Genomic DNA, 14,571 nt, shown 5'->3' with positions numbered 1-14,571 from the left:
ATTGTATCATTTAATACTTACTAAGTCCCTTTTTTGATTAAGGGAATGTGCTAGGTGCTGGGTAACATCAGGCAGATATTATAAAGCTCCTATCCCCCACAAACCATGTTGACTAATAAGGAGACCCAAAATGCTGCAACAGAAAGCATAATAAAATCAAAGGTATTAAGAAGTGCCACAAATAAATAAAGGAGAAATAATGAATTAAACATTCTCATCTGCCAAGTGAAAGAGTGTGAGCAATGGTGTATAAACATAAGCTAAGTCTTCCTTTTATTCATGTAACATTGGGGAGCTAATGTTACGATATTTTAAAATTTCAACTCAAGATAGTGGATATATTTGGGATAACACATTTTTAAAGTTTCATTTCAAGACTAATTAACAGATGTTTTCTGAGTACCTATGAAGTGACTGGCATTTTGATAGGTATTTGGTGATCACATTGAGAAAAAAATTTCGTATCTGGAAAGAATAACAGAGATCCTAGAATCTACCCTCTTTTGTAATGAGGAAGCTGAGGCCAAAAGGATATGTGGCATATGTTTCAAGAGTCATCTCTTTCAGGACGCCTTTCCCTAAATGACCACAGTCACAGACCATTTTACCTTTTTATAAATTCCGCATAGGCTTTGTTTGGTGGCTCTTGTTCTTTGATTGGGTACTTGTTTTATATAGAGTGAGGTCATGAGCTTTTTAGCTCTTTTTTTTAATGATCAATGACACCTTTAACATCTAAAAGCTATAGACTCTTTCCTCAGAAAAATGCACATAAGCACATATCCAAAAATTTAAATAAAATCATCTTAAGATTAAACATTCGGTCCTCTAGAGGTCTCAGGATCCCAGGTTAAAGATCTTTCTTCTAGATTGTTGGCTTCATGAAATGATTTTTTTCTTATACATGCCCATAATACATGCATAAAGTACACTTATCTGTGTATCTCCTATAGTGCTTAATATTGCAATAAATATGGTAGAAGTTTAGTAAATGTCTACTGATTTGAGTTATCCAAGAACTAAGCTGCAGCCAACTGAAGACACAGAACCAGCCTCATCACTCTCTGCCTGGTCATGTCTTACACTATTTCATGATTTCTCTTAAAAACAAAACAAAACAAAACAAAAACGGGGTGGGAGGGAGGCGCATGGGCCTGGATGGCTCAGTCGGTTAGGTGGCTGCCTTCGGCTCAGATCATGATTTCAGGGTCCTGGGATCGAGCCCCATGTCAGGCTCCCTGCTCAGTAGGAAATTTGCTTCTCCCTCTCCTTCTGTCCCTCCCCCCCGGCTCATGCTATCTCTTTCTCACTCTCTCAAATAAAAAAATAAAATCTTAAAAAAAAAAAAGAAGACACAATCATTAACATTGTGGGCTCAGTTTTACAGTGGAGGTAAAATAAACATTCAAGTACAAACTCAGCATAACCACTTGGATAGGACTATATGTGCAATAAAAATTCACATTTAGGACAGGACAGCACTTGTAACATAGACAATACTCAATAAATATCTGTAAGGTGATTGTGAGTACATGAATAAATGAATAATAAGGAATGACTAAATGTTACTGCTAGTGGAGAAGGCTTTTGGATGGGGTGGCCATTGCGGTTGGTATTGAAGAGTAAGTTGTGATGAGCACAGGGTGTTGTATGGGAGTGTTGAATGACTATACTGTACACCTGAAACTAATATTACACTGTATGTTAACTAATTGGAATTTAAATACAAACTTAAAAAAGAAAGTGAACAAAATTTGAATAGGAAGGAGGATATTCCAGCTAAGATAGACCCAGCATAAGTAATACCATCTGATTAGGAGAAAACCCAAGAGCTTCCACTGAATATAAAGTATTAAAGGGGGTCAGAGGAAATTGTAGGGAAGCAAAATTTGTCACCCCAAAATGTGTCTCTTTGGCACTGGATTATTTTAAGTTGATTATTTTTAAGAAACAGAAGGTTCGGGGGCGCCTGGGTGGCTCAGTTGGTTAAGTGACTGCCTTCGGCTCAGGTCATGATCCTGGAGTCCCGGGATCGAGTCCCACGTCGGGCTCCCTGCTCAGCAGGGAGTCTGCTTCTCCCTCTGACCCTCCCCCCTCTCATGCTCTCTCTCTCTATCTCATTCTCTCTCTCAAATAAATAAATAAAATCTTTGGGAAAAAAAAAAAAAGAAACAGAAGGTTCGGGGAAAAACTCTGGCCTTACTCCTAACTGCCTAAAAGAATTAAGAGTACCTACCCTGGAAAGGAAGATATCAGCATGGATAACAACAGTATAATATGAACTAGGGGTGGTAGACAGGGAGGAACTTAATAAAATCAGTGCTTCTGCATGGCCCAGCCAATATTTGTTTACCGAAAGGGCACTTGTTATGACTGAGCACTGGGTATTATATGTAAGTGATGAATCACTAAATTCTACTCCTGAAACCATTATTACACTGTATGTTAACTAGAATCTAAATAAAAATTTGAAGAAAATAAATAAATAAATAAATAAATAAATAAATAAAAGGTACTCCCTACCTGTTCAGTAATTACCCCCCCCAAAAAAATTTACTCTTTTTCATCTTCCTGTGAACTGTCTTCCCTCCCTTTGAAGTCCCAGACCCCTAATCTGTTGTCCTTAGCTCTGGATGGCATATACGCCTCAGCTGCCTGACTGCCGTGGGCCTCATATTCTTATGGAGCCCCCTACATACATAGTTCAATTTGATTTTCTCCTGTTAATCTGTCTCATGTCAATTTAATTCTTAGACCAGCCACAAGAATCTTGAAAGGTAGAGGAAAGTTTTTCACCATCAAAATACATTTGAATAGTCAGGCTGGAGTAGGATTACATGTGACCTAGAAAGTGAAGCTGAGGAATCTGATTTGATTTTCTAGATTCTGAGACAGTGATGTTACCCAACAGTTGTCCTTGACAGTAATTATTAATTCAATGCAAAACTGAAGAGAAAAAAGTCACATATCATTTTTTAACATCTGCTTGTATAAACACTCAGACCAGTTATTCATCTATTAAAAAAAAAAACTATTGCCCTAATCTGATAAATAGTCCTTCTACTTTAATAAGTAAGTTTGTGATTCCTAGTAATCAACAGTCATTCTTTTTACAGGAAAGGAAAGACTTGATTTTTCAAGAGTGAGAGTTTGTAATTGATTTAATACTGAGCCCATGTGTTAATTATTAGCTGGATAAGTACAAGGCTGGGTCATAATTAGCTCATATCCTATATGAAATTTTCCAGCTCCTCAGCACATATGCCTAATAGGAGCTCTCTTCTGGACCGTGGTCCTCTTTGTTACTGTTGCTTCCTTAAGTGTATTTTTTTTTTAAATTTGCTTCATCAAGTGTTCATACTGTTTCTGTATTTTGACCTGGCTACTAAAGCTAGTCATTTTTCAGTCTCTCTACAAATCCACTCACAGTATGATTGGGGTATAGCCCCCCTGTAGGACTCTACCTAGGGAGCTGGCAGCCATCTTGTCAGTTCAGATGAAAGAATGAACAACTAGAGGTCATATCAACCCCCAAGGCATGGCCAGACCAACCAAGGAACACATAGGCGTAGGCTCAAGGGATAGGAATACTTACTCATCATCCAAAGTAACCCATAGGACAAGGAGTTAATCAGCACTAATGAAATCTCTCACATACAGACAAAAATATTTTTCAGATTCCAAGTCTCTTGAGATGAAACAGACCTCCAAAGGACCAGATGGAGCCGGCACCAGAAGTTAGTAAGTAGCATCTGCTAACATGACCCTCAGGGCCTCCGATCAGCAGTGTCCACCTTCTCAGGAGACCCCTGCCCCAAAGTTTGCCCTTAAAAACCCTCACTTACAAGGCATCAGAGAATTTGGGATTTTTGAGCATTAGCACCCCATTTTCCTGGATGGTGCCATACCAATAAAATAGTCTATCTTTGTTCACTGCAAGAGCTCAGTGTCCGTTTTTATTGGCTTGCTGTGCACTGAGTGGACGAACTCTCGTTTGGTTCAGTTACAGACATTTATGGGGGAAATGTCTGTAACTTGATAAAATTAATTTTATTTGTGGAATTCAATTATCAATATTTTCCAAGGTTAGACTCAGTAAAGAAAATCCAGAGTTAATCACCAGTAAGTAAAGTTTTCCTAGTGTTCATATTTTCTTTCAACAAATATGGATCTTAATTTAAGGAGAGGGCGAACAAAGCTGGATATTAATGTATTAATAATTTATACGGGAAGCTAATAGTTAAACTTGCCTTTGCTGTTAACTCTGAACAAACGCCCAGAAAAAAACTCCACAGTTCAGAGAAAACTATTTTTGAAGGAGGAAAGGTACACTAAAAGAACAAAGTCTTGCATTAATAATCTCTACAGTAGAGTACATGCATTCAAATGTTGTATCTAATGTTGACTCTTCATGAAAAATTTTGAACAATTGTCTAGAAAAAGCACTTCTCAGCAGAAACTACTTCGACATGAGCTCTAAGTCTGTGAATTAAACTGAAATCCACAGTCTGTATGGTGCCAAAAGAAAATAATGAGTCTTGGCCTCAGGAACAACAAAATGGGTCACTTAAAGTCTGGGAGTTACATACAACAAATGGAGATAATAGGCTTTCTGTACTAATAACCCCTTATCAAGCCAATTAATGACTTAACTCGAGCACCCAAAGAGAGTCTGTGGGTTATTATCTGAAAAAAAAAAAGGCTCTACAATAGGGTAAAAAGGCCATGTGGAGTAATTGCCTTAGGAAAAAAAAATGTTTTCTCACTTTCCAGTAGAAATATCTGAAACATAAATTATATGGGAATGAGAAATATGTTAAGAATCCTGTTATTTCACTTTGATTCCCTTGGGCACCCATTATCATGCTAGAACTGAATATTTACATAAAATAAACACCATTAGCAGAAAAGAAGATGACAGAAAATTCTTTTCCCACTTAGGGCATTTCAACATCTGGGCTACCATGGGCCATTAAAGCACAATGAAACCACCTGCCTGGCCTGCCATGTACCCTTTTATTTATTTATTTTTAAGGGAAAATGTCAGGAAATATCTGTATACTTTAGACTCCTTTTGGCTGCTGAGCAACCTGCTTCCAGGAAAAGCAAAAGATTAGTATGACTTTTATTCCCTTTGATAAAAAAATGTCTTCTCTTCCTTTTTAACTTCGGTTAATTAAACATGCCAACTCACACGAAAAAAAGAGAAGGAAAGAAACCACGTTCACGGTGCATCTCATGTAAGAGTTCAGAGCAAAAATCAAAAGGTGTTTTGGGGAAAGAAGAAAAATACACAAGAAGGGCAAACAGGCAGTCTCTCAGGCTCTGCTTAAGGAAGGCAACACAGGACCGCTAATAAGTCGCAGAACTTAGGTGTGTACTGGCTGAGCTGAATATCATAGATGTCAGCCCATAAGAATACAAAGACAGGGTGACATGGCCACAAAATGTAAGTGGAGAAAAAGTTTAATATAGAAGAATTTTCATTAAAGGACGCTCATTTCAGTTAAGAAATCTCCCCAAAATGTTCAATTAATACTCACTGAGGATTCCCTGGTTTGAGGCAGTTCTTGGGAGCTATGCCTAGGGTAACAAAAGAGGTGAATTACTGAACATAAATGATATTTGGTCTTTGACAGTGTAAATATCCAAGGAAGACACCCAGAAAGCTTGGGTCTAATGTACAGCATGGATGGGTCCAACAAGACTATGGAGCCCCTGAAGGAAGGCTGGTGGGAGAGGAGTTCTGTATGGAAGAAAGTGGTCATATGAAGGATACGTCCAAATACACTGGGCAAACACAGCTCTGAGTTAAAACTAACACTCAGGTTCTGAGTTTTTAATGGCACACAGGGCAGCAACTTATAAAGATAATTTCCGATCACATTTTATAAGACTTTCCTTTATAGCCAAGACATAAAGCCATCTCCATAAAGGAAGCTTTACAACAAAACTTTCCATCAAGTGTTCGACAGAAAGAGAACCAACTGACAAGTCTCTGATATTCAAAGAACAACAAAAAAATAAAAACAGTAATACAATATTTATTCAGTGGAACGAAGCACATAAAACACAGGAGGTAGCTCACTTCTGGACATGGTATTGGTGGCATTAGGCTTCCTGCCTTGAACACTCAGAGTCACACTCTCCCTCCAGCTATAATAAAATATTGCTATCCAGCTAGAAAATCAACACATTGGCTTCCAAAGCACATGGACTCGGTAGTTTTCCTATCAGAATCCTACAGTTTTATGAAGCCACGTATTGATGGAATGGCAGTGTAAAAAGAAAATAAAACCAAAAGAAAAACAGACAAACAGCTGTTTTCCCTTACACTAAGGCATCACTGCAAACATATAGTAGTGTAGGTTCTTACACAGTGAAAACTCTTTTTGTTCTCTACACACTGAATGACAGCATGAATCATTTTGTTCTGTTTTGGTTGCCATTTTCCAAACTTTATTACCAGAAAAATCATTCCCTATGTGCATGTTGCCCATAATATCCTCCCCTCCAGGGAGAGAAGTTATATAGCTCAGACCCCATTTCTAATTTAACTGTTCATTTAATTTTCTTTAACACTTTAAAACATCAGCTGGATGCTTTGACTTGTCACAACTGGGCCATCAACTTGGTGGAGAACCCATAAGAATGGCAATACCAGAGCTTCATACCACATACTTCACAAAGAAAGGCAAAATCAACTTTGCTAAGACAACACATAACAACTCTGGCCATCGTCTGCCATTAATGATGTCTGTGTTTTAATATTCAGTACTTTATCCTTGAGAGCAGAAACAGGAATTTCTCATTAAAGAACAATCATGCATATTTTGTGACCAATAGCATGCCAAGTAAAAGATATTTCTGGTAAAATAAAGAGAAACAAGAAAAAAATGGAACACTTATTTGAGAAGAGCAAAGTGTGCATAAAAGTTGGACCCCAAGAAAGTTTTCTTGTGTGAAGAAAGAAAACAAATCCTATAACTTAAGTATGACAAGCTCCATACTCATTCCAATGAATTTTACTATAATATTCACACAGGTTCAACTATAAAATTTTTTCATGTGTCTTTATGAGATCCAGCAAACAAATTTCTAAGCAGTCAAACAAACAAACACAAAAAAAACTCCAGCAACTCAGAAACTGACCAAAATACGTCATAAAATAATAGAAACTTAGAAAACTGCTTATTTAATAGCTGGGGACTATAAAGTTCAGAGATGTCTAGTGACTTATCCCAAATTATGTAGTTATTGAGAAAAACCAGGACTGGACTTTGTTTCACACACAAACTACACTGTTCCCAATACAATTGAGCAGGTTATAGTCTAAGAGGCTGTTTGACCTGGTTAAATCATGGGGAAAAAAGCAGATGCCTATTATCGTCTTAATGAGGGGGAAAAAAAGAAGCTTCAAAGCTGCCAATAAAGAAATCAATGATTCTCTGATAAAAAGTTGTCCTCAACAGCCTAAGAAATATATGCCATATAATTGTTTATGTTATTTAAAATTGTTTATGTTATTTAAAAGGAAAACTTAATCTGTTTTCCTTTTTCGTAGTGTACACCACTTCAAATATTCTGCTTCATAAAAATCCATGTGGTCTCCAGTCAATGGTAGCTTTATTTGAGAATGGGATTTTTCTTAATTGACTTTATGTCTTCGGCAGTTTGCAGCGATCTTTAGCACACTGCTATAGGAATTATAGTCACTCAACTCAATTGCTTCTTAAAAGCATATAAATAAAAAGAAAAACTATGATTGCACTCAAACTTCCAGAAGAAATGGAAATGAGCATGACTCTTGGTTAACCAACTCTTTAAAGTGTGTTTATAAGATAAGCGGGGGGGGGGGGGGGGCGCCTGGGTGGCTCAGTCGTTAAGCATCTGCCTTCGGCTCAGGTCGTAATCCCTGGGTCCTGGGATAGAGCCCCGCATCGGGCTCCCTGCTTGGTGGGCAGCCTGCTTCTCCCTCTCCCACTCCCCCTGCTTGCATTCCCTCTCTCACTATGTCTCTCTCTGTCAAATATAAAAATAAAATATTAAAAAAAAAAAAAAAGATAAGCAGGGGGGAGACAGGGTACAAAGGAGAAACCAAAGCTTGAAATCAAACAGGGCAGACTCAACCAACATTAATGCAAATCACAGAAATATGGACAGCATAACAAAACCTAATGTCCGTGATTCTTGACCATCTGGATCTCCTATTTTACGGAACCCATGTGCATGGAAAGCTTGTGTGGGAACGCCGTGAGCTGGTACCTTTGATAGCACCATGTGGCACCAACACAGTCTGACTGTATAGCAGTAAGTGGACTCCATAATGCCCACGGATAACATCCAACCCTCTGATCAATGTGATACGGGGACAAAGGTCTATCATTCAACCAAAACCCCGGCTTGACCTCTAGATCTGTCAATTACTGTTTTGAGTAATAGGACGTGGCAAGCAGAATTATACACCCCATCCCACCCCCAAAATCCCACCCCAAATGTGCATATGATGAAGGATCGCCCCTGGGGCTGTGTTATGTTATATAGGCACAGCTGACCTTAATAGAGAAATTATTGAAGGGGGTGGGGAGGAGGTGGCTAATCTAATCACACGAGGCTTTAAAAGCAGAGAATTTTTTTCTGTGTGGTGGCAGAAGCGGAAGCCAGGGAGGCTCCGATCATAAGAAGGACTACACATGCCTTTGAGGGAGCCATTGTAAGAAGCAATCCTGGTGGCCTCTGGGAGTGGTGCATGACTCTTCCTGATAGCCAGCAAGAAAATAAGGACCTCACTCCTACAACCACAAAGAACTAAGTTCTGCCAACAAGCTGAATGAGCTTGGCATGGATTCTTTCCAGAGCCTCCAGATAATAGCCCAGCCTGGCAGAAACCTTAATTTCTACCTTGAGACCCTGAGTAGAATACCCAATTGAGCCTGTCTGACTTCTGATCTCCAAAACTGTGATATAGTTAACGGGTGTAATTTTAAGTCACTAAGTTCGTAAAGATTTGTTATACAGCATAGAAAACTAATATATAAGGAAATTTATTTAACTTCCAGAGCTTCTGAAAAACATAAAATACAAATCATTAATGGTTGTAATGAGAAGACACATCATGTGCCTGGTACAGTATTTAACATGCAGTAAGAATTCAAGACGCAATTACTGTACCTTTAAATACTTCATTTTATGACACTTCAGAGACTTCTGACACATTTTCTAAGTCAACCTTTCTGAGATCCTCTGCAAACTTGTTTGGGTAATACTTCTGCCTTTGTTCCCCTATACACTGAACAGATTTACAGGTCTGTGAAATTAAAATGAACTTTTATACGAGATAGCACAATAAAACAATCCAATGATTCTACATAGCACATGTGAAAAGCAGTCTTGTTAATTTGTATGTGCATCCTATACTTGCTACACTTCAAGCGACCATAAAGTAACCACAACAAAAAGGATGTGCATCCTAATCAGTAAGCAAAGGTCCCAAGAGCTCTAGGTTGTAGCTCTCTACTACAATAAAGAGCACCTGAAGAATTACCTGAAACCTGCACAAATCTAGTATCAACTTTAGTGAAACATTTTAAATTTTGGCACCCAAACAGAAAGATCAAGTGCTTCGTTAATGTTCAATTTGCTGACTTGTTGAACTACTCCAAATAATGTGCAGTTACCGAAGTGCAAATGTGTGTTGAGAGAGAAGGACAGATAGTTAATTATGCTGGAATATTTGGAATGGAGTAAGAAACCAGAGTGTTTGTTCTGAGAGAGATAAACCACATAATAAAATTGAAAAGAGAGTGAATTCATGAGGCTATTTTCAGGATGACAGGATGTTTTGTATGTTAGGCAAATGGACAAAAGTTAGGGAAAGGCAGCAAATTACAGAATGTGAGTGGAAACACATTGTGAGAAGAAATAAACACATTACCTCTTATGTGTCATAAGAGGCAGATGTGTTCAAAGCACCGCCATCTAATAGTGGGGAGCTCTGAGGACAGTGGTACCAGGAGGTTATTATCCATCCAAAGAGTGCAAGGAAGCTGTAGAAAGCTGCTGGAAGCAAAGAAAGATCATCAACACAGGAAATATGGTGAGGAGGTAAGGCGAGGTTGAGGTATTTGATTTGGGTGACCATAATTCCCAGAGCAATGTGCTAAGGGAATTGCCAAAAAATACAAAGTCAATCAAAGAAAATCATATCCTGGTTCGCATAAAGCTACCCTTTAACGAGAGACCATGTGAATGTGAATAGTTGGGCTGAATGTATTTGTAATTGGATGAAAAATACGTAAAGAAGGAAATTTTATCAGTCTACCCCAAATTAATCCATTCAACAAATATCAATCGCCCACTGCAATGCTCTAAGTGCTGGCTATGAAGTGAAGATATGGCGGTGATCCAGGTCAATGTCATACCTGTCCTTGTTGAGCTCACTGTCCAGTGAGGAAGACAAACCCACAGCTATTACATAATAGTGGGAATTACTAAAGGACGACACTATGAAAACACTCAAGAGAGGTGTCTAGCCTGAAAAAAACTTTCTGAAGGAAGTAACATGGAAGCTGGGACCTCCAGGGCAAGCAGACAGTCCTTAAGTGAAAAGAGGATGGGAGAGTTCCAAGTGGAGGGGGCCACATATTTAAAAGCTAGAAGATAAGAAACTGAGTTGTGTTTTCAAGAAAATGAAGACATTCCCTAAAACTAAGGCTATACTCAACATATATACTTGTCTATAAACTGGAATACTTTTACTTTGTTATTACTGTTTTTGTGTGTTTTTAAATTGGGCATTGCCAAACTAGAAGTGGTTAGGAGCCCTCCCTGATTTTATGTATGAAGTTTGCTCTTATGTATGAAATCTACTGTTCAATCTAGATCCTGTGAATATTTTTCAACGGAAAATTCTTGCTACTCCCAAATGTTTGAAAACCCTTGTTTTTAGTAAAATGGGCAAGTTTGTGTTTCCGTTTTGTCATACATACCCACAAGATACTGTAGTATATAAATTACAAAGTCACTGAGACTATAAAACAACAAAGATATATGCAACAAAATACTTTGCTGTGAAGTCACTTAAAAAGTAAGGAAACTCTAACCAATTGAAATGACATTGAAACTACTAGATTAAAACAACAAACACAAAACTAAAATCACTCCCCATCCCTATTCTATGCTCTTTAAGCCTTGGTTATACCCTGAGAGAGAGAGAAAAAAAAAAAACTGAATTAAAATATATTTACATTTTTGTCATCAAGGAATAAAAGTGACAGCTATTAAGAATTTACTTCCTATTGCTAAACCACTCTAGATAGTATAATGATCGACTAACAAGACTTTAAAACTCTCAAACTAGTAGATTTCCTCAGAGATACAAACAGATCCTTCATTCAACACATTCGTTAGAAGTAGCTACAATTTTTCTTTAATTATAAAAATTACAATGAGCTGTACAGAACTTAAACCATATCTTACCTCATATTATTATGTGCTAGTAATGATTACTGAAGTACAGAAAAAAATATACAACTGTTAGCCCTTGTATATAGAAAAATAGTTACATTTTATCAGATGTGAAATGAAAACCCACCCTGTTATGAAGATGGCCACAACAATCCTTGTCATCCCTGGGCCCTTATACAATGTGACTTTACCACTCCTCCCATCGAGAGGTGGAGTCTATTTCTCCTCCCACTAATCTGGACTGGCCGTGTCCCTAGAACTTGCTATGACCGAGAGGATGTGACAGAAACAATGAGCAATCTCCAAGGCTAGGTTCTAGGAGGCCTTGCCACTGTGTTTTCTCCATCTTGGAATGCTTCCGCTGCCATGAAAGAAAATCCAGGGAAACCTCTAATGAAGAAACTACGTGGAGAGAAAAACTCAGAGCAGAGCCAGTCCCAAGTTCCCAGACATGTGAGTGAGGAGACCTTGGATAAGACCAGACAAGACCAGCAGAAAAGTTGACCAGCCGACAGACAGAATCATGAGAAATAATAAAGTGTGGTGGCTTTAAGGCACTAAGTTTGGATGTTTTGTCATATAGCAACAGATAACTGGGTCACTATATATAAATTTTTCAATCACAAGATTTAGAAAATAGGAGTTCGTAATTCCTTGTCAATATATCCCTCAGACTCTAACATGAAATCATCTAACCTTCCATAGCACTCTGAAGTACTTTTCACAAACTCCTTTTTTCCTAACATAACCTATGAGCTAGTTATTCTTACTATCCAGATTTAAAGAGGAGGAAACAAAGGCTGATTAGTTTACCCAGTTAGTAAGTGTGTCCACAAAACTGAGTCTCCCCATTAGTCTGTGACTTTCTTCAGGTAGGGCTTATCTAATCCATCTTTGTATCTCAAGCACATGCATGGTGACCAAAATAAAGAAGGGTATTTTTCAAACGTCGGATGGATGAATGCATGGATAGATAGATGGGATGAATGGATGAATGAATCAATTGATGCCTCCTCTGCTATTTTAAATATTTAAGAAAAATGATATACATGTAGCCCACCCCCACACCCAGCCCCTCCAAGGTCTTACTTTTCCATGATCGTTGTTGGCTATTTTTTCACTTGAATTAGTACCTAGATATTTTATATTCTTGGTTGTCCTCTCCTAAGTCAAATTCTATTTCTCAATGTTTCTCTTAAAATTGAGAAATTGAAACTGAATGTAATATTAAGTTTATCTAAAACTACTCTCTCTAATCTCAACTCTGCATTTTAATATTCTTTGTGGATTTCAAAAGTTTATCTGAAATAAAGCATCACCTTAAATAAAACAAAATAATTTCTAGGTTTTAATAGGAAAAGATTGAATCTCTTTAGAAATCTGTTGTAAAATGCAAAATGCCTTGGCTAAATTTACAATCAATAAAAGTCAGGAAAATGTACTCACTCTGTAGTAATCTACTTGAATCGAGGGAATAAATGGACTCATTAATTTTGGCTAACTTAAGAGGCTTCTTTAAATTGTGCCATTGATTCTGGTTAATTTGGATAGAATTAAAGAACTCAAATTGTTTTATTAAATTCTTTCTATACGCATTTACTTTGGTCAGTTTTAAAAGAATACAACTCCCTCCAACCCCACAGTTAAAACATAAATAATCTCAATGTCTTAAAGCCAGGAGCAGTTGGCTACAGTTCTTATGTCCTGTTTCATTCCATCACTTACCATGATGAGAGCATCATAGACCAAAGGTATCACTTTTCGTCTCTGTGACACCCAGCAAGTCAAACATAATTTTGCGTTAATTTCCATGGAACTATGAAATCATGAATTCTCTGAAATGGTTATGTAAGTTCTCATCAGAATTTTAAAAACATATCTATATTAATTTTGCTGAACTTACTTTGGTATCTAGTTGAAAGAGAAGTTCTTACAAAGTAACTTTACAGGACTTACAAGAAGACAAACATAATTTTATAAAATCTATTTCTAGGTAAAAATTCTTTTATTTTAAATATTTATGTAATTTTATGTTCACAACACTATTCAATTTTAGTTAGAATACTGTAATACATGTATCCATGCTCACTAATGATTTCTCAAATTATATAGATGCTGAAGATGAAGAAATCGAAATCGAAATCTCTAACTCCAACAACTCTGCCAAGGTTCTGTTCTTTTGCAATAAATTACAGCAGGGGTTGGCAAACTATGTCTTTAGGGGGGCAAATCAGGTTGCAGCTTGTTTTTGTTCTACATTTTTACCTTTTCAAAAAATTAAGAGAAGAGTTTAAGACATTTAAAAAGAAGATTCTGTAACTGATTCCATCTTTAGCGCACAAAGACTAAAATATTTACCTTCTTGCCCTTAACACAAAATATTTGTCAATTCCTGACCAATGGATGTTTCTACCTGAATAGCCTATTGCTATCTCAAACTTAACCGAAAATTAAAATTTTCTTGTCCAGGCCTACAAAAACTCTTATAGACTACAGCAGAGAAAGGAATACTTCCCAACACACATTCCCCCTCCCCCTCAAAAAAAATTCTCCCTAGACTATACCCTCTCCTGACTACTCTCCATTTCTCTCCTATTCAACACTGGCCAGAGCCCCTCTGTGACCCCAGTCAGCCACATCTCTATGTCCTCCTGGATCCCTGCTGCTATTTCCAACAACTTAATCTGAGCTTGTGTGTCCTTAAGGCTTAATTGTCTTAACTACAATCTTTCTCTCACTCTTTGATTCTACTCTTTGTATTCTGTATGGGTTCATTTATAACAACAACATTACTGTCACCCAAATTTTATCAAGTCTTCCTACTGCTTACTATTGTATGTCTAAATACTATGGCACTTTCAGTAAATAAATACATACATACATACATACATACTATGACACTTTCAAAGTCCTACTTACTCAGGCACGTGCATTTCCAAATTTTCCATTTAGTTGACAATAGCAAGTTTCTTATTTCCCTCCAGTTAGGTCAATCACTTTACCACATTCTACTTATGTTCCATGCCTTCAAATATCTAAAAGAAGGATAATTTTTTACTATGATTAATAATATTAAAAGAATAATTGCTAACAAATAATCAAGTA

The 14,571-nt window shown here is 37.3% G+C and overlaps 1 protein-coding gene across 2 annotated transcripts in view; it reads right to left on the bottom strand.

The window, feature by feature from the left end:
• Positions 1 to 14,571, bottom strand: part of IL15 (interleukin 15) — a 77,071-nt gene that overhangs the window by 28,643 nt on the left and 33,857 nt on the right. Inside the window, exon 2 of one of the 2 annotated variants that reach the window (XM_032412899.1) lies at positions 14,386 to 14,501. The exons of the other annotated variant lie outside the window; for it this stretch is intronic. The gene's annotated coding sequence lies outside the window, so the exon portion shown is untranslated. The remainder of the gene's footprint in view (positions 1 to 14,385; positions 14,502 to 14,571) is intronic. 2 annotated transcript variants of the gene reach the window in all.

This window comes from Phoca vitulina, unplaced genomic scaffold, assembly GCF_004348235.1.
Source record: "Phoca vitulina isolate PV1807 unplaced genomic scaffold, GSC_HSeal_1.0 scaffold14, whole genome shotgun sequence".
In the NCBI taxonomy this organism is placed as follows: Eukaryota; Metazoa; Chordata; class Mammalia; order Carnivora; family Phocidae; genus Phoca; species Phoca vitulina.
The sequence above is the reverse complement of the archived record's forward strand: the minus strand, read 5'-3'. Positions and strand labels throughout refer to the sequence as shown.